Here is a 23,393-nt window from a genome sequence, read left to right as displayed (position 1 = left end):
ACCCTTGCCAGCGGACACCATGGCACAAATCCATCCCAACTGCTGCTGCCCTGCCAGTATTGGGTGGAGGGGAAAAAAATAAGACTGAGACACAAACATTTGCAAGGCGCAGAAGGGACTGATGAGATTAAAATGGATTATTTTGGTAGGGAGTGCTCAATATTTGGAAGAAAAGGGGGAAAAAGTGGGGGAAGAGAGCAACATAGGGGAAGGTGCTGTATGGAGATTCATTCTCTCCCTCTCTTCTCTCTTTCTCCCCACCATCTTGCAGTCTCTGTTTTTCACACCTCCAACTCCTTTCTAGTTGCCATCCTCCTAGTACAGAATTCTTGTAACTTTCTTGGGACTCCCCTGGTGGTCCAGTGGTTGAGACTCCATGCTCCCAATGCAGGGGGCCCGGGTTCAATCCCTAGTCAGGGAACCAGATCCCACATGCCGCAACTAAAATATCCTGCGTGTCGCAACTAAAGATCCTACATGCTGCAACTAAAGATCCCGTATGGTGCCACTAAAAAAAAGATCTCGCATGCTGCAATGAAGATCCCCCATGTCGCAACTAAGACCTGGCGTAGCCAAATTAAGAAAAAAAAAAAAAAGAATTCCTATAACTTTATTTTTTTTCTTTTTTAAAAAATTTTTAATTAATTAATTAATTTATTTATTTTTGGCTGCATTGGGTCTTCGTTGCTGCGCGCGGGCTTTCTCTAGTTGCAGCGAGTGGGGGCTTCTCTTGTTGCGGAGCACGGGCTCTAGGCATGCAGGCTCAGTAGTTGTGGCACGTGGGCTAAGTAGTTGTGGTGCACGGGCTTAGTTGCTCCGCGGCACGTGGGATGTTCCCGGACCAGGGCTTGAACCCGTGTCCCCTGCATTGGCAGGCAGATTCTTAACCACTGAGCCACCACGGAAGTCCCCTATAACTTTCTTAAGCATTTTAATTCTCCATCCCCTCAGCGCATTTTTATAAACTGATTAAATTGCTGTAATAGTCCAGGTGATTAAGGCGAAGTACAAAGGAATAAACTTAAGAAACTTAAAAATTCCTCTGTGGGGACATATACAAGACTTGAACAAATGGAAAAGACAAAATATTTCTGTATAAGAAAACTAAAGACATCAATTTTATCTAAGATGGTTTATGCCACAATCCTGGTTTAAAAAGAAATATTAACGGAATATTATTGAGAAATGGGCAAACTGGTGACAAAATTCATATGGAAAAATAAGTGGGTAATGGAGCCAGACTAACTCCATCCTAATCTGCTGATGGAAATGGAAGAAAGTAAACAGGTTTTGGTAAGACTTGGCTTGCACATGACTCACATCTGCAGTGCTGCATTCAATTGGCAAGAACTAGTCACCTAGTCACCTGGTCAGACCTGGATGCTGAGGGGCTGGGAACACTGTGGCCTCCTAGTAGCAACACTGTGCTATGGGAGGGGAATTGCCTTATTTATTTCTTATAGTGACTGACAGGATGCTTATTATTATGCTTATTTTAGACACCTTCCTGAGCCTTAGGTAGGTTAAGTAACTTTCCCTAATTCACAACTAGTAATTGTCAGGGCTGGGAATCAAATTGGGCAGCAAGGCATCCCAAACCTAAGCTCTTTTCTCCATAGCAGGTTACATTTTAGAGCTGGAAGGGGACTTAAAGATGACTTAGTTGTACCCTCGACTGTGAAATGCTTGCAGGCTTCTTCTGGACCTAGCACGGGTCCCGGCTCAATTACACGTGTTGCCTCCCTAATGAACGGACCGGCTGGCTCTCCTCCAGATGAGCAAACTGAGGCCCCAGACCTTTGAATGACACGCCCGAGGTCCTCTCCTAGTTAATGGCGGAACTGGGATGGGCCTGTGTCCGTTTATCGCTCTGTCTTCTAGGCCACACTGCCATGATCCTTTTCTCTCCTCCATATGAACTCATCCCAATCCATGAAACCCCTCTCGTCAGAGGGTAAGTCCTTTATTCTTCACTGTGAGTGTCAAATGTGACTCATGGGCAGTTTTACAAGTAGTGATAACTTCACAGAAAGGTCTGGCTTTTCATCTGAAGTCCTCACTTCTGAAGCTTGACCAGCTACACTTCTTGATGACCCCCATTCCAGATGAGAACAAAGTTCTTTCTGGCTTTCCTCCCTCTTGCAATTCAGTGTGGAAATTGCCCTTTCCCCCCAGACTCCTCACAGCTGGCACTGGTTTCTTGTCTCAGCTGCTTCTCTCCAAATCTGGACTCTCTTAAATGGTCATTTCTTTGCACTCCTAATCTCAGGCCAGATCCACTTTTGGATTAATTCCAAATACCTTCTGCCTATTAACTAACCCTTGTCATCCCTGGCAGTCCTGGGGAAGAATCTGGCATTGGTCCAGCTGTGTCCTCAGATGTCTGCCTTGGATCGCTTCTGCTCCAGCCCGCAGGGATGACACTTGTATTTTCCTGGAGTGCTTAACCTCCTACTAGTAAACTCTCACCTATTGCTAATTTGCAGTTGTAGAACACACACAAACACACCTTACAGACACACACCCCCTTCCTATTTATATGGGTTTGTTCTTACCGGTCCCTGAAGACAGATACATTTATAACACCCCTAGAACCAGAGGGTTATTCTTCACAGCAGACTGGAAAACCCAGACCTGCCCTTGGAGCTGACTTCACTTTTGCCTGTTGGGAATGGTTCTCCTGGGGAACAGGAGGGAATAGGTTGATATCAATCATTTAGATGCAAGAATCAAACCAAACCAAACCAAACCAAAACAACTCGTAACCGGAGGCACTGGAGAACTCGAATTAAAACCTCTTTAAAGAGAATTTTGAGAGGTAATGATAATCTTGCTAAGTAACCCCTATTTAAGGTGGCCTCCAGAGTAGGAAAATTTTTGTCTGAATAGGCCAACAGCCTTTAAATTTCATATGGATGAAAAAAATTTTCATAACACAAGAGATAAATGAATAAAAATGGTTTCTACAACTCATAGATTTGAAAATAGTATCTTTCATTGCAAGTAATATTATGTAATGTCTTAAGCCTCTGGAGTTGGACATTTGGTAATATAATCATCGATGTTTATCTGCATTTACCTTTGTGTGCTCAAATCTTATTTTTGAGAAAAATAATGTAAATTCAATTAATCACAATGTAATTGGGCCATAAAGGAATCTTGATAAACCAGCAACAAACACTATAACACTTACTGTCCAGGATCACATCTTTAAGCTAAGTGCTGAAAACAAATTTCAGGGCTGAAAGGGCTAAGCCCTGCTAAAGACTTGGGCTCTCTTTCTACCAAAGAAAGACTGCGGGCCACGTAGCAGCCTTGAGGCCAAATCAAACATCTTTGAATTTCTTCCTGTTCACATCCTAAGCCTCTTGATTATTCCTTATCCCAGGAAGGAAAAGAAAGTCAGATGTTCCCCTTGACAGGAAGTTGGAGGGTGAAATTCATCCAAAGTGAACTGTCAGGGAGGGGGTCCTGGGGTGAGTGGGGAAGAAGGAGGAGGAAATCAAAGGGGTTCGTGGGGCTGTGACCAGGGCAAGGTGGCTATGCCAACGACCTGTCATCTGTCTGGGGGCCACCTCTCCTTGGTCCCTTGCCCCTGGAGGTAGAGAAGCAGGACATGTGAGGGATCTGGCACATGGCTTGGGAACAGCAGCTGAGGGGACAGATCCTGTGTGTAGGGCCAGCACAATGAAGATGTGCTCTATTGGGTGCCTTGGAGAGAGAGATGCAGAGCGAGCGCTGGCAGCAGGGAGAAACATCCTAGGTGCAATAAAATAGTGAGTGGAGAAGCCTTTTATAAAAGGGCAGCGTAGTTGTATTCTTGGATTTCCAGAAGCTTCTTGGACGAGCAAGTGCAGTGGGGTGATGGTTTTCATTTCCATAACTCCTCTTGGTCCCTACGCTCTCGTTAGCATCGGTCAGACTTTGTTCTCAGGATAGAGTTGTCAGAGTGAAGTGCAAAGGGCAAAGTAAAAACCTACATATTTCTTGGGTTTGGAATTTCCAAATGGACATTTCCATTTCCAGTTGGGAGCACACCCAGCTTTTGAGTACCAAAGCCAACATTCGTGCCATACGCAATAGGCCTGGGAAGGAAGACTGATGTTGTAACAGTCAGTCCTCTTGTCCTAAGCCTGATCAAGGGTGAGAGTTGGGGAGGAAGACGATAGCCAAGGTGCTGGCGTGTGGCCCTGTGCTCTTGCCCCATCCCTCCTGTCTGGGGGCTGAGTCCAGGGGAAAGACCCCTTGATGGTTAGGAATCTATGAGGAGAGAGGATGTATGTCTTGCTATTCATCTGGTGCTCTACTGGCCTCACAAATGTGCGGGGGGAAGCAGGTAAGGCTGGGATGGTGGCAGGGCAGGGAGGGCTGGATCCTGGCCAGTCCTGACAACCCTTAGAGCAGCTCAGAAGTGAGTTTTCTTGCACAGGAGACAAAGGGATGGGCTCAGAATTAGCAATAGAAATGGGAATGATAAGATGCCTAAGGCTGTTCATCTATACAGTAGTCTTGAGTGTGGGGGACAAAAGATGAAAACCCAGGACTGCCCTGGTGGCACAGTGGTTAAGAATCCGCCTGTCAATGCAGGGGACATGGGTTCGAGCCCTAGTCCGGGAAGATCCCACGTGCTGGGGAGCAACTAAGCCCGTGCACCACAACTACTGAGCCTACGCTCCAGAGCCCACGAGCCACAACTACTGACCCTGTGAGCCACAACTACTGAAGCCTGTGCACCTAGTGCCCGTGCTCCGCAACAAGAGAAGCCACTGCAATGAGAAGCCCGCGCACCGCAATGAAGAGTAGCCCCCGCTCGCCGCAACTAGAGAAAGCCTGCGCGCAGCAACAAAGACCCAACGCAGCCAAAAATAAATAAATAATAAATAAATAAACTTAAAAAAAAAAAAAAAGATGAAAACCCTTTTGAGACTTAATGCTTTTCAGCCCACCTCTCCTCCTGGGATCAGGAATTCCACAAGTTCATCTGTTCATTGGTTTGTTAGTTTGCCTGGTTATTATTTCAATTATTCATTTGTTCTCATTGGTTTCAGCACCTACTATATTTTTAGAGTTTAAATCTTGTATTAGCTACTGAACCAGGTCTTTCCAGCATTAAGGAATATTCCCTTGTCTTATCCTGGAAAATGGTGATCAGTTCTGAATTGCCCTGCCCAGACTCTTCATTGTTTTGGATACTCTGATCAGACTGACTTTGAGCCTGAAAGGTAAAGTTTTTAGAAATCTTAAACCGTGGAGCAAGAACCTTTGTGTGGACATACTGAAGAGAATGAAAACACATATTCGTTCTCTTTAGAGTTTTCCACACCCATGGAGTTACTTCACGTATGAAAAAATAGGAAGGGGCATCTAATTTTCAGAAGAGAAGACATTTAAACTCTTACCTTGCAGGAGGGCAAACATTTAACTTCTTTGTGCATCTCGAGGTCACACAGGCTCAGAGAAAATTCCGACTTCCTTTAAACTCCAGCCTCTTGACTTATTATTATTCTCTTGGTCCTGAGACTTTGGAGCAAATAAGGTGATGGCTTATTTTCTCAGCATATCTGAGGAATAAAGATTCCACAAATGTTGGAGGTTCAGTAAGTAAGCCATAGAAATGTAAGTGATCTAGGGACAAAAGTGTAACTGTTCCTGGAGGCTGTCAAGAACTGCTTTCTTCAAGCTCCCTTTATTCTTAGGATTCTCTGGGTGGCGAGTGTATTTATGGACCATACCCCCTGGGTAGATCATCAACCTTGATATTTCCAGCAGAATCCATTAACATAGCACTAGACACTGCAGACATCCTGCTTCCTGTGTGTAGAATACAAGGCTATTTTCTATACATTCCCAAGGGAGAGTATGTATTTTTTTCAATACCTATTTCCTTACTGTAAAGAAAAAGAAAAGTGACTGAGGTATTTTGCCTGTGAGAATCCATGGAAGTCTGGGCTGGTTACTGCCGTGACTGGAGCAACAGGAATGAAGCCAAGGGTTTAGTCCATACGTCAACCTGTTAGTTCCAATGTCTGACCACAAATTATTCTCCTCACGTGACTTGCAAATGCCTCATGTTGGTCATGAGAACTGATTAAGAAGTACAGATGGCTCAGTGTGTATCCATCACCCTCAGTGGGAAAGTAATGCCAAGTGCATGCTGACAGCTCATTCCAGGCAGCGACAAATGGCTTCTTTTCCAGTTGTGTTGGAAGCCGAAGGTTTTTCTTATTATAAAAAGATGTTATTTAAATTATTGTTTGCTTTTGCTCTGATGTGAGGAGAGAAAAAAAAAAAAAAGCACGGGATTGCAAAGACCCTTTTCCTGCTGAGATGAAACAGAGAAGGATAGGCTGCGATCTGAGAGGGCACATGTGGTCTCTGTTTGGCTTTAGATCCTAGGGTAGCAGAAAGACACCTTCACTCCATTATAGGGGTGATGCAGACTCAGAAGGGAAGTGCAAAAGCCTCCAAGGTCATGGGCTTTCTCCGAGAGGAAAGAAGAGCTAATGAAGGAAGTCACAAAGAGATGTCAAGGGAACCAAGAAGGAATGAGTCTGTCAATAGCAATTTGCCATCTGCTTTTGTTATGCAAAAGACAATTAGGTGACATCTAAGGCTGAGTTCTTCAACGGCAGTCAAAAACAAACAGAGCTTCTTCAAGCATCTGTAGTAGGCTCATAGATTAACTTGGTCAGTGACTTATTTGCAACTCAGCTGGTGAATGATGGTCTGGCAGTCTGCTCTCTGGGCTTTGAGGAATTCTTGAAGATATTTGGTAAGTCGAAGAATGATGTTCAGAGAATAGTTGGTGTCAGCTGAGGCAGGACCTCTCTGGGGAATCTGAGCCTCACCCTGAGCAAACCTACACATTTGATGTTGGTGTGTGTGTGTTTCAAGGTGAGCTGACCCAAGGGACTGACTCACACTAACCAAATGCATAAGAGGCAGATGCAAAAGCCCAACTGACGATTCATTAATTTTTAGCAAGAAACATAACAGTTGACATACTGTGTCAGCTGGTCAGCATGTTGGCTCTCTGGAGGGATGGGAAACTCCAATGCCCGTGGGGCCAGGCGGGCAAAGAAATGAATTGACCAGATGTGAGGTCAAAAGGAGGCATAGGAATTGTGCTGAACAGGGGACCCTATTCCCTTTCTAAACTATGCAGCCAATATGATCTCCACCCAGGTGTTGCTGTTCAGGGGGTGGTGTGTGCAGAATTTCTGATTTTTTAGAAGTTGAGATACAGAGTTGTATAAGAAATTTCCTGATTTATAAATATTAGCAATTAATTTTTTAAAGTTTTAAAACCCACTGTATAAGCCAAACATGCCTACACACTTCACATTTGCAACTGCTCATTAAATTAAGACCAGAAGGCTGCTCTGAGAGCCAATTTCAGGACAAGGGAGTTAGTTGGTTGAGCTCAACGTTTAGTGTCATCAAACTGTAAAAGCCTGATGTATCTGTCTGTTTCTATTCCACACACCTGCTAGGAAGGGTTGAAGTCTCCTCTGGCCCAGATACACAGTCACATCTGCCTCAGCTTCATAGGTTTCATAAAAACCACCAATCCCCCCACTAGCAACACTTTCTTCATTTACACTGTGGTGTTTGCCAAGGAAGGTTCCACCTTTCTGGACATCTTCTGGGATTGCATTCTCACTCCCCAGTTAGAGTTTACCAAGCTCCTGTTTTGACCTAAGGATTCCGGAGCACTTTGTCCAAGTGGATATACAATCTTATTCATTAGGAATTGATTTTTCTCGTTTAATTTTCCACAGGAAACAATGACACTATTAATAGTATTCATTCATCCAACAAGTGTTTATTGAGCTCCTATATTGAACCAAGCACCAAGCTGGGCACTAGGATTGCATGAGCAAACAAGAGAGAACCGAAGGAGCTTACACTCTAAGCACTGCCAACATTTATCAAGATCTTTCAATGTACCAGGCTCTGGGAGAGATATTTTATGTAATTATTCAATCTTTAGGTCAACTCAAAAACCAGTATTATAATTATTTCTGTGTTATGGTGAAGAAGCTGTGGCAAGTTAAGATCTAATGACCCTACTTCCACTATCCAGAGAGGCACCGTGGGTCCCCATTTGTCAACCTTAGTGTCTTCCTAGGCACTGATGACTCAACTCCTTCCCCCCACCATGCTGTCTTGGGACTGGACTTGGTGGATGGGAAGTGGGCTGGGTCTTCTGATGGGAATTCCACGTATGTGTTGAAGGTCTTTCCCATTCAAGAGTTCTTTATAATAATTATTAAAAGAGATACCATTTTCTGGGTGCTTACTTTGTGCTAGGCTTCACACTAAGTATTTTACTTATATTAATTAAATCCTCAAATCTATCACACGACGTAGGTATTATTACACCTTTTTACAGATGAAGAAACTGGAGATCAGAGAAGTCAATAACCTGTCCAAGATTACACACAGGGTCACTGCACGTCACTGGGGGTCGGGGGGGGGGACTGACGTCGCAGACCATGGAGTAGGCAGTGCATGACGTAGTCAGTTGCTCACAGAGTTCATACATGGTGCCACCGAGAGCTGACCCAGAACAAATACAGTCAGATGGAAACACAGGCAGAGGGACTGGTGGAGGGGAAAGAGAATTCCAGGAGGGATTCAAGAGAACCGCCCCCCACCCCGGGAAGTGGGAGATGCTACCCGCACATGGGGACAACCTCTCCAATATCATAATTTTGCCCGTGGTCATTCCAACACATTGGAAGAGTTGGCTCAGCTAATAACTCACCAAAAAGACAAGCAACTGGTTGATTCACCTATAAGATAGTCAGAGTCTTGTAAAACTGTTGTAATTGTTCAACTTCTTTCATCTGACCAATCTGGGAATGTAACTGACCTTCTTGACCAGATATTTTGGCATTGTGTGGACAAAGCGGAATAAACAATCAACACTAAGATCCAAAAAGCCTACGTCAAGATATGGTTAAGAAGAGTCAGAATGTTTTGCAGATCATGAGGCCTTCCCTGTTTATGGTTTGTCCTATTGTCCTAGCTGGGTTGAGGAAGGAAACATTTTCCTAAGGTTTAAAAATAAATAAGTAAGTAGGATGCTATCAAAAGCCATAAACTAAAAGAGTCCTTGGAGAACAGCCAAATGGGATTGTTATCAGGGAATGGCAGCCTTCCTGAGCAACCAGTCAAATCCTTGGCATGTCAAAATGGATTGCAAATGGAACAAGTAGTCCTGGAATTCTAGAATATTAGATCTGGAAGGGGCTTTAGGGACCAGCTAGACAATCTCCCTTATTTTATAAATGAGGAAAAACTTACGGACCAGAGAGACAGAATGACTTAGTCAAGGTCACACAGCCAATGATGGAAGAGCATTAGAATGAAGGCTTCCTGAAGCTTCTGCATATCTAGAGCAACATTTCTGCCTCTTTGAGGACTATTTAGAGCTATTTGGCCGGGGCGGGGGGGGGGTCTTAAAATAAATAGTTGATTTATTAATGTTATAAATTCAAAAGTGTAATTTTTCTCTCAACTTTTACATTCAACTTATGTCTCATATTTTTATTTATCAAATAGCCCTATTTAATCCAGTTAATAAAATTCTTTTAAATCTACTCAACATGATTATAAAGGTAATATATTCCATTTTCATTTTTAAAACTTTTTAAATGTCTGAATTAATAAGCAACTTTCCTAAATACTTAAACAACACTAACAAATCTAATAAATCTAGTAGAATCATCAGTGATTATCAATCTTAAATGCTCCAGTAAAGCTGTAAAATTCTCTTAACACTTATGAACTTAAAAATCACAAGCTAAAATTAACTACTCCATCTTACTTTTTAAGTTGGAACCACAAGGCAGTGTTTTATTCCCTAATATTCCAAATTCTCTTAAGCATTTTAGACACTTTAAGCATCAAATATACAGATTGTCCCAATGTTCACAAAATCTATTCTTAAACTGAATAGAAAAGTATTAACTCTATGGAACTGACGTACTTCACCATCTCCTTAAGTCTAAATCTTTCCCAGGGGTAAAGAAGCCATTACTCCATTCCCAGACTGAGGGTATCATTTCAGTGAACCGAGGACCATGAAGGATTTGGCTGTGATGGGCAGCCTAGAGCGGCAGGTAGGTAGAGGAGTCATCCCTGGATATGCACTACATTTTGAACCCCTTTAAAACTGTTGCACCAATAGTGTGGTCTTGCAGTCTGGGTTCTCTGGTTTGAAACGATACCTTCTCTCTTTTCATTTGTATCTTCATTTCCTTTCCACTCTGCAAGCCTGCTTTGCAACTTGATTGGATTCTGCTAATCTGTTTACTGCATTATTGTGTTCTGAAGCTTTTCCCTTTGTTCCTGTTTCTCCCTGCCCTGGCCATAACTCTTATAGATACTTAATGACATCTGTTTGGATTCTGTATGGATATCTCAGAGCTTTGTCCGGTTCTGTGGTCACTTAATCCAGTGATACCCCAGAGGTCTTTCCATCACATGGCCTTCTCCTGTAACATGGAGGTCAGTCTCTGGGCAGGATCTGGGAGTGGCTGCAGGCTTCTCCTCCCTCTCTTCCGGGAAAAATAACCCCCAAATGCTGATTGCCTTATAGACCTCTGAGGCAGAGCCCAATTCTCCCCAGGGAGCTGGTCCCCCAGTTGGATACAGCCTGCCCTATTATGGCGGTATTCTTCTGTGGAAGAGACTTCAATACAAAGCTTTTTTTTTTCTTTTTAAATAGATTTATTTATTGGCTGCACCATGCAGCATGTGGGGTCTTAATTCCCCAACCAGGGATTGAACCTGCACCCCCTGCATTGGAAGTGCGGAGTCTTAAACACTGGACCGCCAGGGAAGTCCAATATAAAGCTTTTTAAGATAATGAGTTTGGGGGTGTCTTTCTTTTTTTTTGTAATACAGGGAAAAGATGCCCTCCAGTCTCCGTCTGTTTTTTTTTTTTTAAAGGACTGGTTTTGCTTATTTATTTATTTAATTAGGACACACCACGCAGCATGCGGGATCTTAACTTCCCGACCAGGGATCAAACCCATGCCCCCTGCAGTGGAAGTTCAGAGTCTTAACCGCTGGACTGCCAGGAAACTCCTGATTTGGGGTGTCTTTTAATACTTCATGTGAATATAAAATTTAGTGGGTGTGCTTGGGTGGTTTAAAAAAAAAAATGTTATGTGATATGCCCAAATTTTACTTTGGAGGGTCCTGGGAATCACATTTAAGAGAAGCAGAATCTCAGATATTACTGGAAGCCCATATGGCCTCTGGTCAGAAGTAATCTACTCTATGTATTAAGATGCTGTAAACAGAGAAAACAAGCAATGGTTTCAAATCAAAACTCACCTTGAATTACAGGTGTTGATTTGCAATTGAGCTGCTTTTCTCATGAGCATACACCTGGGTACAGGGCAGCCAGAGATGGACGATTAAATGATGCTTAGTGATTCTTCAGCATGATACTGGGTTAAGCAGAATTTATTTTCTGTATATATGATATGCGTATGTACGTGTGCGCATGTATATGTATATATCTTTCAAATTGAAAAGAAAAAAAAGAAACAGAAGTTCCTTTAGTTTTTGTTTATTTACAAAAATATTTAGCTGGGCTTGACAAAACTTCGGAGTGTGTACAGCAGATGTTGTAAAACTGTCCTACTCTGGTAAAATCCAGCCTGTAGATGGGATTAGTTCAGCCCATTAGTATCGGCCCATGTGGTGTTAAGAAAACAGCAACCAACATTTAGGAGTAGGAAGGTAGCACGTAAATATCTAGATTTCTTTAAGGAATGCCTGGCTACACAACCAGTATGACATGGTGACAATGGTGTCCCCACTAGATGGGGCATGTACTCTTCAGTCCACAGTCCCCATCATCCCCTATGTCTACCTGACATTGAGCGTCAGTTGCTGTTTATCTTCACACTCACCTTGTTATTTTTCTTATGGTAGCATTAAAAAGCAGCATCATAATTCTAGCAAAAAATGGAAAAACAAAAGTCCAAGGGAGTTGCAGTTTTCAAGAAATAAAAGAGGGCGTATTTCTATGCAGAAATAAAGGCTGTTCCTAAGTTTTTAACATGCAGAGTTTTCTTAGACCCAGACAGCACCATTCATTGACTTGACCTCCGGGGTTCCTGCTGGCTTGTGAATATGCAACCCTTGGGTCAACTGTGCTTGGGAATAGATCCTTATGTTTGGCTCCCTGACAATGAGTGTCAGCATGCTGTAACCCACTGAAATACTCATGGCAGGGAAGGTGGGTGAGCTTTACAAACTTTAGCAGTTCTCTCTTTAGCTTCTTCCCTAAGGCCCTCCTTTCTCACAAAACTTTCAAGCCAGTCCCACTAACTCCACTTCACACAAACATAATTGTCTGCACTGGTACTTTTTCCCTTTCCAATCTCCCTTGAAATTGGGTTATTGCACTAGAAGTGTTCATGGCCATGAGAGACTTAAAAGCTAATAGAGATATGTAATACAGAAGAGTCAGCCCTCCCTTAGGAAATTATTGTGTAGTACAGTTGAAAGGGGAAGATATTAAAATCAAGATTATGTTGAATAAGATTGAAAAGGAAACACTGTAACTGGGGAGAGGGGTAAAGAGGGTAGTTGGAGGGATTTCTTGATTTTAAAATTCATTCTATTAAAAAGATATTGTCAGTTTAGAATAAGCCCTACTCTTAGCTTTTGATTAAAAGGTTGGGAGAAGAAATGAATATTTCAGACTTTCATATGGGCAGGAGTAGCATTACAGATGACTCATTTCAAAGGGGAAAGAAGAGTAAAGGTTTTCTTGCAGTGGTGCAAAGGGTGCTGGAAAAGAGGCACGTCTTTCTGACAACGAATCTGACCTACTTAAATTCAGGGTCTGGAGAAGCATGAAAACATAAAAGTCCTAGAGAGTCACTCTGATCGTGTCCTCCTCTCTTTCGTTTATGAGACTTCCTTCGGGAGTGATAACCTTCCATAACCAATGCAATGAACAAAAATGATTGACCTCTAAGGTGCAGCCTCAAACAACCTTACTGGTGCCTCCACCCCTAGGTCCTGGTTCAGATCTGCTCTGTGCAGCTCCTTTTCCTGACTCCCGGGTGAGGTCTAGGGCAAGCCCAGACTGTCTTGGTCACCCTCAGATAAGGAAAAATCTTCTGGTCACCTGAAGTCACAAAATCAGTCTCATCTCAGTAATTAGGATATTTAGTTGCACAAAATAGTTAAAACTCCAAGTACATTTAGAGTTACAAGTTCTTTTCTCCTTTAAGTCAGGCTGCCCCAGGAAAAGGAGGCCTGATTGGATTCTTCAAGATTTCCCAATCTAGCACTTACACCAGCACTCCCATCCTCCTTTCTCGGTGTGCTGACCACGGAGTTTCTAATCCTTCCAGGAAGCAGGGGAGAGGGGGGAGAAGTAGGATGTCAGGAGAGGTCTTACCTGACAGGTACAGACATGGCTGTCACGAGGGCTGGGATTAGGACATAAAATTTAAGGGGCTCCCCAAATTAGCAATCAAGATAAATAGTATTTTAATCCCACATTTTAAAAAAACTAAAATTAATGCAAGAATCCCTAATGAACAAAATGTCAATGTTTTTTAAAGACAGGATAAGCTGAAATTAATTTAAAAATTATTTCAAATGCTCACTTACACGAGAGAAATTGTCAAACACAACAATTCTCTCAAATGAAAATGAGATAAGTAAAAAAGTTGATTCTGAAAATGTTATTGATGAGTTTATGTCCATTAAAGCCAGGAAATTAAAATAATAGCAAATCTGTTGGGGTTATAGATAAAATATTTAAATTTAAAGTAATGTGGTTTCAAAACATTTTTCAATTTCTCAGTATTTTTTCAACTATGTTAATGTTCTGGGAAAAAATTAACCATTAAAAAGATACATTAAAAAATGTATGTAGAGGACACACGTCTTTCCTTTCACCTCAGGCTCCAATATGGCTTGCTGCGGCACTGTTACCAATCCTGCTTTTATTTAAAATATTAATACTTTGTTCATCATGAATGTTTTACCATTAATTTTGATTTTTAAAAATACTGTATCAGAATATTATTTATCTTGATTACTGAGTTGTTTGGTGTCCCCTTAAATTTTGTGCCCACCTTAAGTGTCCTGCTCCGGTTGCCCTAATCCCAGCCAGGGCTGACGCTGTGTTTGAAGGTGGGCTAGGCAGTTGTTTCAGTGTGACTGTCACCTGCACGGCTCCCATTCTGCAGGTGCACATACCCTGTGTCTACACACTCATGACTCTTCCCTCCACCTTTAGACAACCCACAGGACACTTCCACCCTTATCTGCAGCTCTTGGGCAGGGTCTAAGCCCCACCTGAGCAACTGTCAGGTGCCCACAACCTTTCCTGGAAAACAAGTACCTTGAACCCACCATTATTAGTAACTAAGGTCCTTAGTTTATTTAGATTTTCTTAATTTTAACCTAATGTCCTTTTAAAATTTTAATTTAAGACAAAATAAAAATTTATAAAAAGACTATCTTTCTAGAGCAATTTTAGGTTCACAGCAAAATTGAGAGGAAGGTACAGAAATTTCCCATATAACCGCTGCCCTCACACATGGATAACCTCCCCCATTATCAACATCCCCTCTCAGAGTGGTGCCTTTATTGCAATTAATGAGCCGACATTAACACATCATAATCATCCAAAGCCCATAGGTCACATTAGTGTTCATTCTTGGTGTTGTCCATTCTATGGGTTTGACAAATGTGTAATGCCATGTATCCATCATTACAGTATTTTACAGAATAATTCACTGCCCTAAAAATCCTCTGTGTCCTGCATATTCACCCTTCCCTCCGACTCTCAGCCCTTGGAAACCACTGATTTTCTGTCTCATAGTTTTGCCTTTTCCAGAATGTCATATAGTTGGAATTATATAGTATGTAACCTTTCAGATTGGCTTTTTTCACTTAGTAATATGTACTTAAGTTTCCTCCATGACTTTTCATAGCTTGATAGCTCATTTATTTTAGTGCTGAATAATATTCCATTGTCTGGATGTACCAGAATTTATTTATCCACACACCTGAAGGATATCTTGGTTTCTTCCAAGTTTTGGCAATTACAAATAAAATTGCTATGAACATCTGTAAGATTTTGTGCAGACATAAGTTTTTTTTAAAAAATATTTTCAGTTTTTTTGGATGTATAGTTGATTTACAATGTTGTGTTAGTTTCAGGTATACAGCAAAGTGATTCAGTTATACATATACATATATCCATTCTTTTCCAAATTCTTTTCCCATTTAGGTTATTACAGAATATTGAGCATAGTTCCCTGTGCTATATAGTAGGTCCTTGTTGGTTATCTATTTTTTATATAGTAGTATATATATGTTAATCCCAAACTCCTAATTTATGTGGACATAAGTTTTTAACTCCTTTAGGTAAATACCAAGAATGCAATTGCTGGATCATATGGTAAGTGTATGTTTTGTAAGAAATGGCCAACTGTCTTTTGAAGTGGCTGTATCATTTTACCAACATTTCATCATCATTTGGTGTTGTCAATGTTCTGGATTTTGGCCATTCTAATAGATGTGTAGTGGTATCTCATTGTTGATTTAATTTACATTTCCCAAAGGCATAAGATGTGGAGCATTTTTTTATATGCTTATTTGCCATCTGTATATCTTCTTTGGTGAGATGTCTATTAAGTATGGCCTTTGGCCCACTTTTTAACTGGGTAGATTGTTTTTCTATCGTTGAGCTTAAAGAGTTTTTGGTATGTTTTGGATAATAGTTCTTTATCAGATGTGTCTTTCGCAAATATTTTCTCCCACTCTGTAGTTTGTCTTCTCATTCTCTTGACCTAATGTCCTTTTTATGTTCTAGGATCCCATCTAGTATACCACATGATATTTGTCAATTCTCCTTAGGCTCCTCTTGGCTATGACAGTTTCTCAGACTTTCCTTGTTTTGGATGATCTTGACAGTCTGAGGAGTACTGATCAGGTATATTGTAGGATGTCCCCTTATTGGAACTTGTCTTAGGTTTTGGTCATGATTACCCTGGGGCTATGAATTTTTAGGAGGAAAATAAAAGAGATAAAGTGTCATTTTTATCACAGCATATTAAGGGCATATACTACCAACATGATTTATAACTGTTGATATTGAACCTGATTACCTGGCTGAAGCAGTGTTTGGCAGATTTCTCTACTGTAACATGACTCTTGTTTATCTCCTTTCCATGCTGTGCTCTTTGGAATGCAGTCATTACACGCAGCCCATACTTAAGGAACAGGGAGTTATGCTCTCCCTCTTTTAGAATGGAGTAGCTACATAATTTATTTGTAATTTTTCTACATAGGATATCTGTGATTTATTGGTTTATTCAGTAACTTATCTGTATCAGTAGGACTCATGCATATTTATTTTATTCTTCTTTTTTATGTAGGTGTTTGTAGCCATGGATTCCCTTTAAGCACTACTTAGCTGCATTCCATAAGTACAAAACTGGTTTTTAACCAACTCCTGAGCAAGTCCTTTAGAGTGACTACTTGCTAGCTAGTCTTGGGCTCAGCCGAAACTCAGACTGAGTGCCCTTTTAACATCCTGGTATAACAAGGTTCTTTGACACTTGACCAACAAACTCCCCTTTTTTGAGGTCCGTAATAGATTTACATTTATTTTACATTTCTATGATATTGAGCAAAGTCCCAGGGCAAGAAGCATTGTGGGGTTGAGGGTTGCCATAGCAGGAAGTTAGATTTCTAATGTGTTCACAATGGTTACTTTTAGTTTAATTTAGGCATACCCTTAGATGAATTGCACAGCTGCAATTATAAGTTAAGCAGAGGAAACAGACGTATCTCTTCTAGATTATTTGGTTAATTTAGGCCAGACTGTGTGTTTATATGTGGAGGAAATATGGAGAGAGGGACTGGGAAGTGGGGAGATGGAGATGGTAAATATTTGCAGTCGTTGAGCTCTGGCTCATAATCCAGAAAGGAGACAACAACCAAAGGACAAAACTCTCAGGTAGTCACAGTGACTTCAGGAGTATGACGGCTTGAAAATTCTTATCGGCACAAAACCAAAAAAGCAGCTTATTTGAAATAGGATTATCCTGGTCCACTTTCTTGTGCCTTGGCTCTGAAATAAACTGAGCTTGGCCTTTGGTTCTTGGAAGACTGACTTCCCAGGAGTAACTCCTGAGAAAGCTGATATCCAATGGGGAAAGATACTGCCTTTGAGGCTTCCCAGGGCTGTGATATGGTCATATCATCCCTGGTTGCTCCATAACTTATTGTGTGACCTGGGGAAAGCCCCCTTAACCTCTCTGAGCCTTACCTTCCTTATCTAGAAAAATGAGACTGGAATAGAAGGAGTAAATGTTATCTAGAGACCCTTCCAGCTCTAACCTTCTGTGTTAGATTTCTCGGCTGGTGTTAGCCCATCTTCCATTATAAAATGACCCCCAGAGAAACATAGAGTACTAGTCTGTATTTTTCTCCCCTCCCTTTTTTTCTCTCCTCACCCTTGCCCATACTATTTTTCCCTGTTTTTATCCAAATACTAAAATTTCCCTTAAACTTAAAACTGGGATGGAATTGAAAAAGATGTGATGCTTCCCATATATGTTTAATAAGCTAAAATGACTGTTTCAGTTAGGCAGGGGAGACCTCAGCAAGCCCAGCACCAGAAACCCAGTTCTCAAGGGCAATGCCCTGATTATGGTTTCATTCAGGGTATTTTCAGTGAACAAAAGATAATTGACAATGAAACAGAAGCAAAACAAATCATTTGTGCCCATTTGCATTCTCTTCATAGGGTGATGTCTAATTCTGGAAGCAACGGTAAAAAATTACAACAAAGAACTCTGTTGTGATTCAGCTGGTAAACAGCACAAGCCAGTTCTTTTCAATATGCAAAAAGTTGGGGACTTCCCTGGTGGCACAGTGGTTAAGAATCCGCCTGCCAATGCAGGGGACACGGGTTCGAGCCCTGGTCTGGGAAGATCCCACATGCCGTGGAGTAACTAAGCCCGTGCGCCACAACTACTGAGCCCGTGCGCCTAGAGCCCGTGCTCTGCAACAAGAGAAGCCACCGCAATGAGAAGCCCGCGCACCGCAGTGAAGAGTAGGTCCCACTCGCTGCAACTACAGAAAGCCTGTGCACAGCAATGAAGACCCAACACAGCCAAAAAAATAATATTAATAATAATATGCAAAAGGTTGGGGAAGGGGTCAAATATGATTAGGTGGCAAGAGGCTTGTTCGGCAAAAGCTCAGTGAAGTTTTCATCTGCGTTGTACCTGGGTTTCCTGAAACCCACCGAAGTATCTTTTCTGTTAAAAACATTTCAGAGAACGTTTTTGGGGGGCACAGAGGAGGGGGAGAGGAAAAAAGAGAGTGTCAGGGATAGGTCCAACCATCTGGTTTATGCCACAGAAGGCCCAGAATCAGATGTTTCTCAAAGATACAGTGTGGTGAGACGCACGCTGGATTTGGAGTCCAAGTCAGAACCTGAGCCTCCTGCCCTGTAGCACAGAACTCCGCCTAACGCTTGCTCACGTGCCTGTTGTGAAGGCCAAAGAGATCCGTTACAGTGGCTGGAAAACAACAGCATCTCGTGTTGGCCGATGTCACGAAGAGGCCGTGCTCCTTGGAAAGAGAGGTGCATTTCAAACTAAGCAGGGATTGCTGTAAAGGGGTCTGTAATTGGGGATGAGGAGGGCTTCAGGGATTTGTACCCCCTCATTTCCACAGGTGTCTCTTCCTATAGAGGCAAACTACTTGTAACCGGTGAGGCAGGGTCCCAGCGGGAATTGCACTGGGAGGGCAGGGGAAGCAGCCTTGGGGACTCAGGCTGGAGAGTTATTTGGGGACCTTGGGATGCTCGAGGGACCACAGGGGAGGACTGCAGTGCACCTGCTGAGGGCCAGCTCAGCCTTCCTTCTGGCTAGAACACGTGTTAGACTTGGATGATGAAGTGTTATGATGGGATTTATTTGTGTTATGGTTCCGACTCATCTTACGTGAAACTTACACGATTTAAGCTATGTTAAGATATGTTAAGTAGTTCTAAATGGAGTCCCAGTGGCCAATGGGAATTTTCCTAATTGTTGTTTTGAAACGTCTGCTGTAGGACTGCGAGTGTCTTAGGGTGTAAACTAAGAGTGTTACTTTAGATAAGAAGTATGATGGGCAATGTACGTCCCTGGAACAGAAAGAGTGACTGATAGTCAAGACCCCTTTCCTAGGGTAATCGTTACTTCTTAAAAAGAAACCACTCAGCTGAGTGGCTTGAAGGCTTTTTGCCGGGGGCACCTGACTGCACACTGCTGCCCTGTCGGAGCTTGTCCTGACTCACGCTTGTCACAAGACCAGTTGCCAGACTGGAGACTGCTGCTCAAGTTGAGATGCCTCCTTCCAGACTCTCCTTGGGGTGGTTCGTTACCCTCTTTTCCCTACTTTAACTAACCTGTGTTCTGTGCTAATTGTGTACAATAAACCAAGTGATTCATGAATTGAATATTGGCTCCTATTTCATCCGCCTCCAATTCCCATGATTCTTACCTGCCCTTGCTGCTGGGTCCTGCAACGAGCATTAAACCTTCCCTCTCTGAAGGGCTCAAATAAACACCCCAAAGAACTACAGACTCAGAGGTCTAGAGGCTGTCATTCTTTTCAGTTAACTCATTTCCTTCCTCTCTCTGATGGTCTTGTCTCTTCGGCTTCCAGTGTGCTTAACTCCTCCCAACTTCATTGCCCTCTATCTCCCTATTTCAGGTCCTTCCTTTGGCTTTACACACACACACACACACACACACACACACACACACACACACACACAAACACAGCCATTCCCCAGTCTTTCCTGTCTGGCAATCTTCCAACCCTCCTAGAGATCTTCATTCCTTCCTACATAATAAAGAAGTCCTGACCCCATACTCTTGTGCCCTGCAAACTCGGACCACTTGGACTTCAACAGGAGCCTAGTGGAGGTTTGCCTTTGCTGACTCTAGATGTGTGTGGAAGATGGGGCAGCAGAGGGTCAAACTGGATATGGAAGGAAAATGTGGTTATGGGATATGATGTGGTTTCCTGATCCAGTTCAGGTTAGATGCTCCACCAGCCAGAGATGGATTGAGTTCCCTCCAAAATCAGCCTACAAGGAAACACACCTTGTGCGCTTCCAGACAAAAGTATGGAAAATTCCGCGTGTGTGTGTGTGTGTGTGTGTGAGAGAGAGAGAGAGAGAGAGAGAGAGAGAGAGAGAGAGAGAGAGAGAGAGAGAGACAGGGAGAGGGAGAGGGCGAGAGGGACAGGGAGGGAGAGGGATCTTAATGTCATTCTATTTTTAAGTGGAATAATTTTTAAATTTAATTTTCAGATTTTCAACTGGGAGCACAGATAGATGGCTAAAAACCATTTAAGAGCATGCAAGCTTTAATGTCCACGTGACAATGAAGGACATTCAGAACACACTGAAGTAGATGATAATTACAGCAGATCTGCTGCGGTCTGAGGCTCCATAGTGAATGACTCGCATAATGCTCCTTAACGACTAGCAAAGACAGCAGTACCACATCCACAGCAAGTGGTTCATGGAGCTCATTAAAAATTTCTAGAACTTGACCAAAAGGAGTTTGCAAATCAACAGATTTTCACCCACACATCATTTAAAATGGAGCAAAACAAGCACAATAAAATGTCAAATTCATTCATGGCTTTAGTCCAATCAGAAGTAAAAATGGGGTTGACTTTAGTCTTTCAGTCAGAGTTCAGGGACATCTTTTGAACATGCAAAAATGCATCATTTCAGCTTGGCCGTCTCTTCTTGAGCCTAAACCCAGATCCACAACCCAGATCTCTATCAAGTTTTCTCCTATTAAATGATTCTGAAAGTTTGAAAGAAGCTTCAAGCAATTTTATTTGTCTCCATCGTCTTATTTCTAGCCCAGACATGTTTCCTGTTAGCCACAAGAATTCCTGAGACTCACTCAAAATTGCATAATTGAATTTTCAATGTCACTGCAACAACGGTTCTCTATTGATCAGTTTTATCACACAGGAGTTTTATTATATGAAAGTTTGTGCTCATTTGCATCTCCACAATTATAAAGCCCAGGTTTAACATAAGCATCTAAATACCTCCTACACTTTAAAAATTGCCCACAGCTTACTTGTTATGGTTTTGGAAGTACCATCTTCTTTTTTATAAGATTGTACCTAAGAGGCAGTGAGCGTGCATTCAGCTAGCATATACGTATCCTCATGTCCGCATGTGAGCAACACTCAGGAAAAGCAGCGCACCCTGAAGCCACAGCCGTGCACCAACCGTGACACCACAATTGTTTAGATCACCTTTCCTCAAAGGGTCTGTATCAGGGTTCTCCGGAGAAACAGGACCAATAGTAAATATACAGATACGTAGAAAGAGAGTTATTGTTAGGAATTGGCTCAGGCAATTATGTAGGCTAAATCCCACCATCTGCTGCCTGCAAGCTGAAGTCTTAGGAAAGCCAGTGGTGTATAATTCTAGTCTGAACCTAAAGCTCTGAGAACCAACGGAGCTGATGTTAAGTCCCCCTCTGAGTCTAAAGGCCTCAGAATCAGGAGCGCTGATGTCCAAGGGCAGGGGAAGATGGATGTCCTGATCTAGGCAGAGAGCAAATTCGCCTTTCCTCTGCCTTTTTGTTCTATTTAGACCCTCAACAGATTGGATAACACCCACCTGCATGGGTGAGGAAACTCTTCCTTATTCAGTCTACTGATAAATACTGGATTCAGTCCAATGCTAATCTCTCCTGGAAACACCCTCACGGATACACCCAGAAATAATGTTTTACCAGCCATCCAGGTATCCCTTACCCCAATCAAGTTGACACTGAAAACTAACCATCACGGAGTCTGAGTCTTGATCTTTTCAGTGGCATCAGCGTTCTCAGTTTACTCACTGGTAAAAAAAAATAGGATGTAAACTGTGTAAAGATCAGTGGTTTGAATACTGACCTTTCCAGAGGAAGCGGAAAGCTTGTGCTAGCACATATCTATATGCTATTTCAGCTGGGAGAAGGCGCTCATTAAAATTTTCAGGCTGGGGCTTCCCTGGTGGCACAGTGGTTGAGAGTCTGCCTGCCGATGCAGGGGACACGGGTTCGAGCCCTGGTCCGGGAAGATCCCACATGCCGCGGAGCAACTATGCCCGTGCGCCACAACTACTGAGCCTGCGCATCTGGAGCTTGTGCTCCACAACGAGAGGCCGCGACAATGAGAGGCCCGCACACCGCGATGAGGAGTGGCCCCTGCTCGCCACAACTAGAGAAAGCCCTCGCACAGAAACGAAGACCCAACGCAGCCAAAAATAAATAAATAAATAAAATTAAATTTAAAAAAAAATTTTTTTTCAGGCCAAGAATTAAACGGTTGTTTATCTTTTTGGAGAAAATGCGACCTTGAGGCAAAGGTAAAAGTGTGAACGGGCAAACGATTTTATTGTTGACCTTGATGATGAAAAGTAACTCACAAAGTTGCCTTTTTGCAGCAGATATTCTTTATCATGACTGACTGAGCATGCTCATTCAACACAAAGGTGAAAATAAATATCTTAAATTGCACGTGACTTGATCACAAGTAAAAATGAAGTTTGAGAGTTGGATAAAGACAGTTGACTGTGAGGACAGTGAATCATTTAAAACTCTCTGTTTACCTGGCATCCAAAATCACAGCCCCATTGGTAAAATAAAGAACAACATTGGCAGTGATCTTTTATCGCAGAAAAAGCCACTTAATGAATATTTCCTGGGGTTGTTGAGCCTGATAGAGGCTCCTTCAAAACAAAATGTGACATGAGCGACCTGACCTCTTAACAAAGATATATTTGTTAAGTTTGCATCAGCTGAGTTTCAGCAGCCTGAAAACCTTGTGCTATGTACCTCTTAGTATAATTCTGGCATGTCTCCTCAGCCATTACTGTGATGTTTGAGTTGTTAAAAAAAAATAAAGCTGTAGCCATTATATTTATGTAAATCTGTGTTTATAAATATTATGACACAAAGAGAAGGGAAACTGTGTTGATGGTGAACTTAGTACATGTCCCCTCCTGCACCCCAGCCCCCATCCTGCCCAGGCAGCCCTCAGTTTTTACTACTCAGCTCTGTTTCCCCTGCTGCTTCCTCTCTTTTTCAAACCTGGGTGAGCAGATCACGTGATGATCACTTCCTCCTTGTGCTGTAGTCAAAGGAGTTCTTCTTGACCCATGAGTTCTTTGCAAAGTGCCCATTAAAGTCTTTTGGGCCCAATTCCCAGTTTATATGGTAGGTACTTAATAAACATTTGCTGTCGAATGTTGTTCAGCTGCTGTGTTTTGTGGGCTTTCCCATTCGGGGTACTTGGGCTCTCAT

The 23,393-nt window shown here is 42.3% G+C and overlaps 1 long non-coding RNA gene across 1 annotated transcript in view; it reads right to left on the bottom strand.

Annotated features, from left to right (window-relative positions):
- Positions 1-634: 634 nt before the first annotated feature.
- The window catches only part of LOC309625199, a 73,763-nt gene continuing 51,004 nt past the window's right edge, over positions 635-23,393 (bottom strand). Inside the window, exon 2 of the long non-coding RNA XR_014242382.1 lies at positions 635-5,561. This is a non-coding gene — a long non-coding RNA (uncharacterized lncRNA). The remainder of the gene's footprint in view (positions 5,562-23,393) is intronic.

The sequence above is a fragment of the Balaenoptera borealis genome (genome assembly GCF_965194805.1).
Source record: "Balaenoptera borealis genome assembly, chromosome: 3".
Lineage (NCBI taxonomy): Eukaryota > Metazoa > Chordata > Mammalia > Artiodactyla > Balaenopteridae > Balaenoptera > Balaenoptera borealis.
Note: the sequence above shows the minus strand (reverse complement) of the source record. Positions and strands in the feature narration are given on the sequence as shown.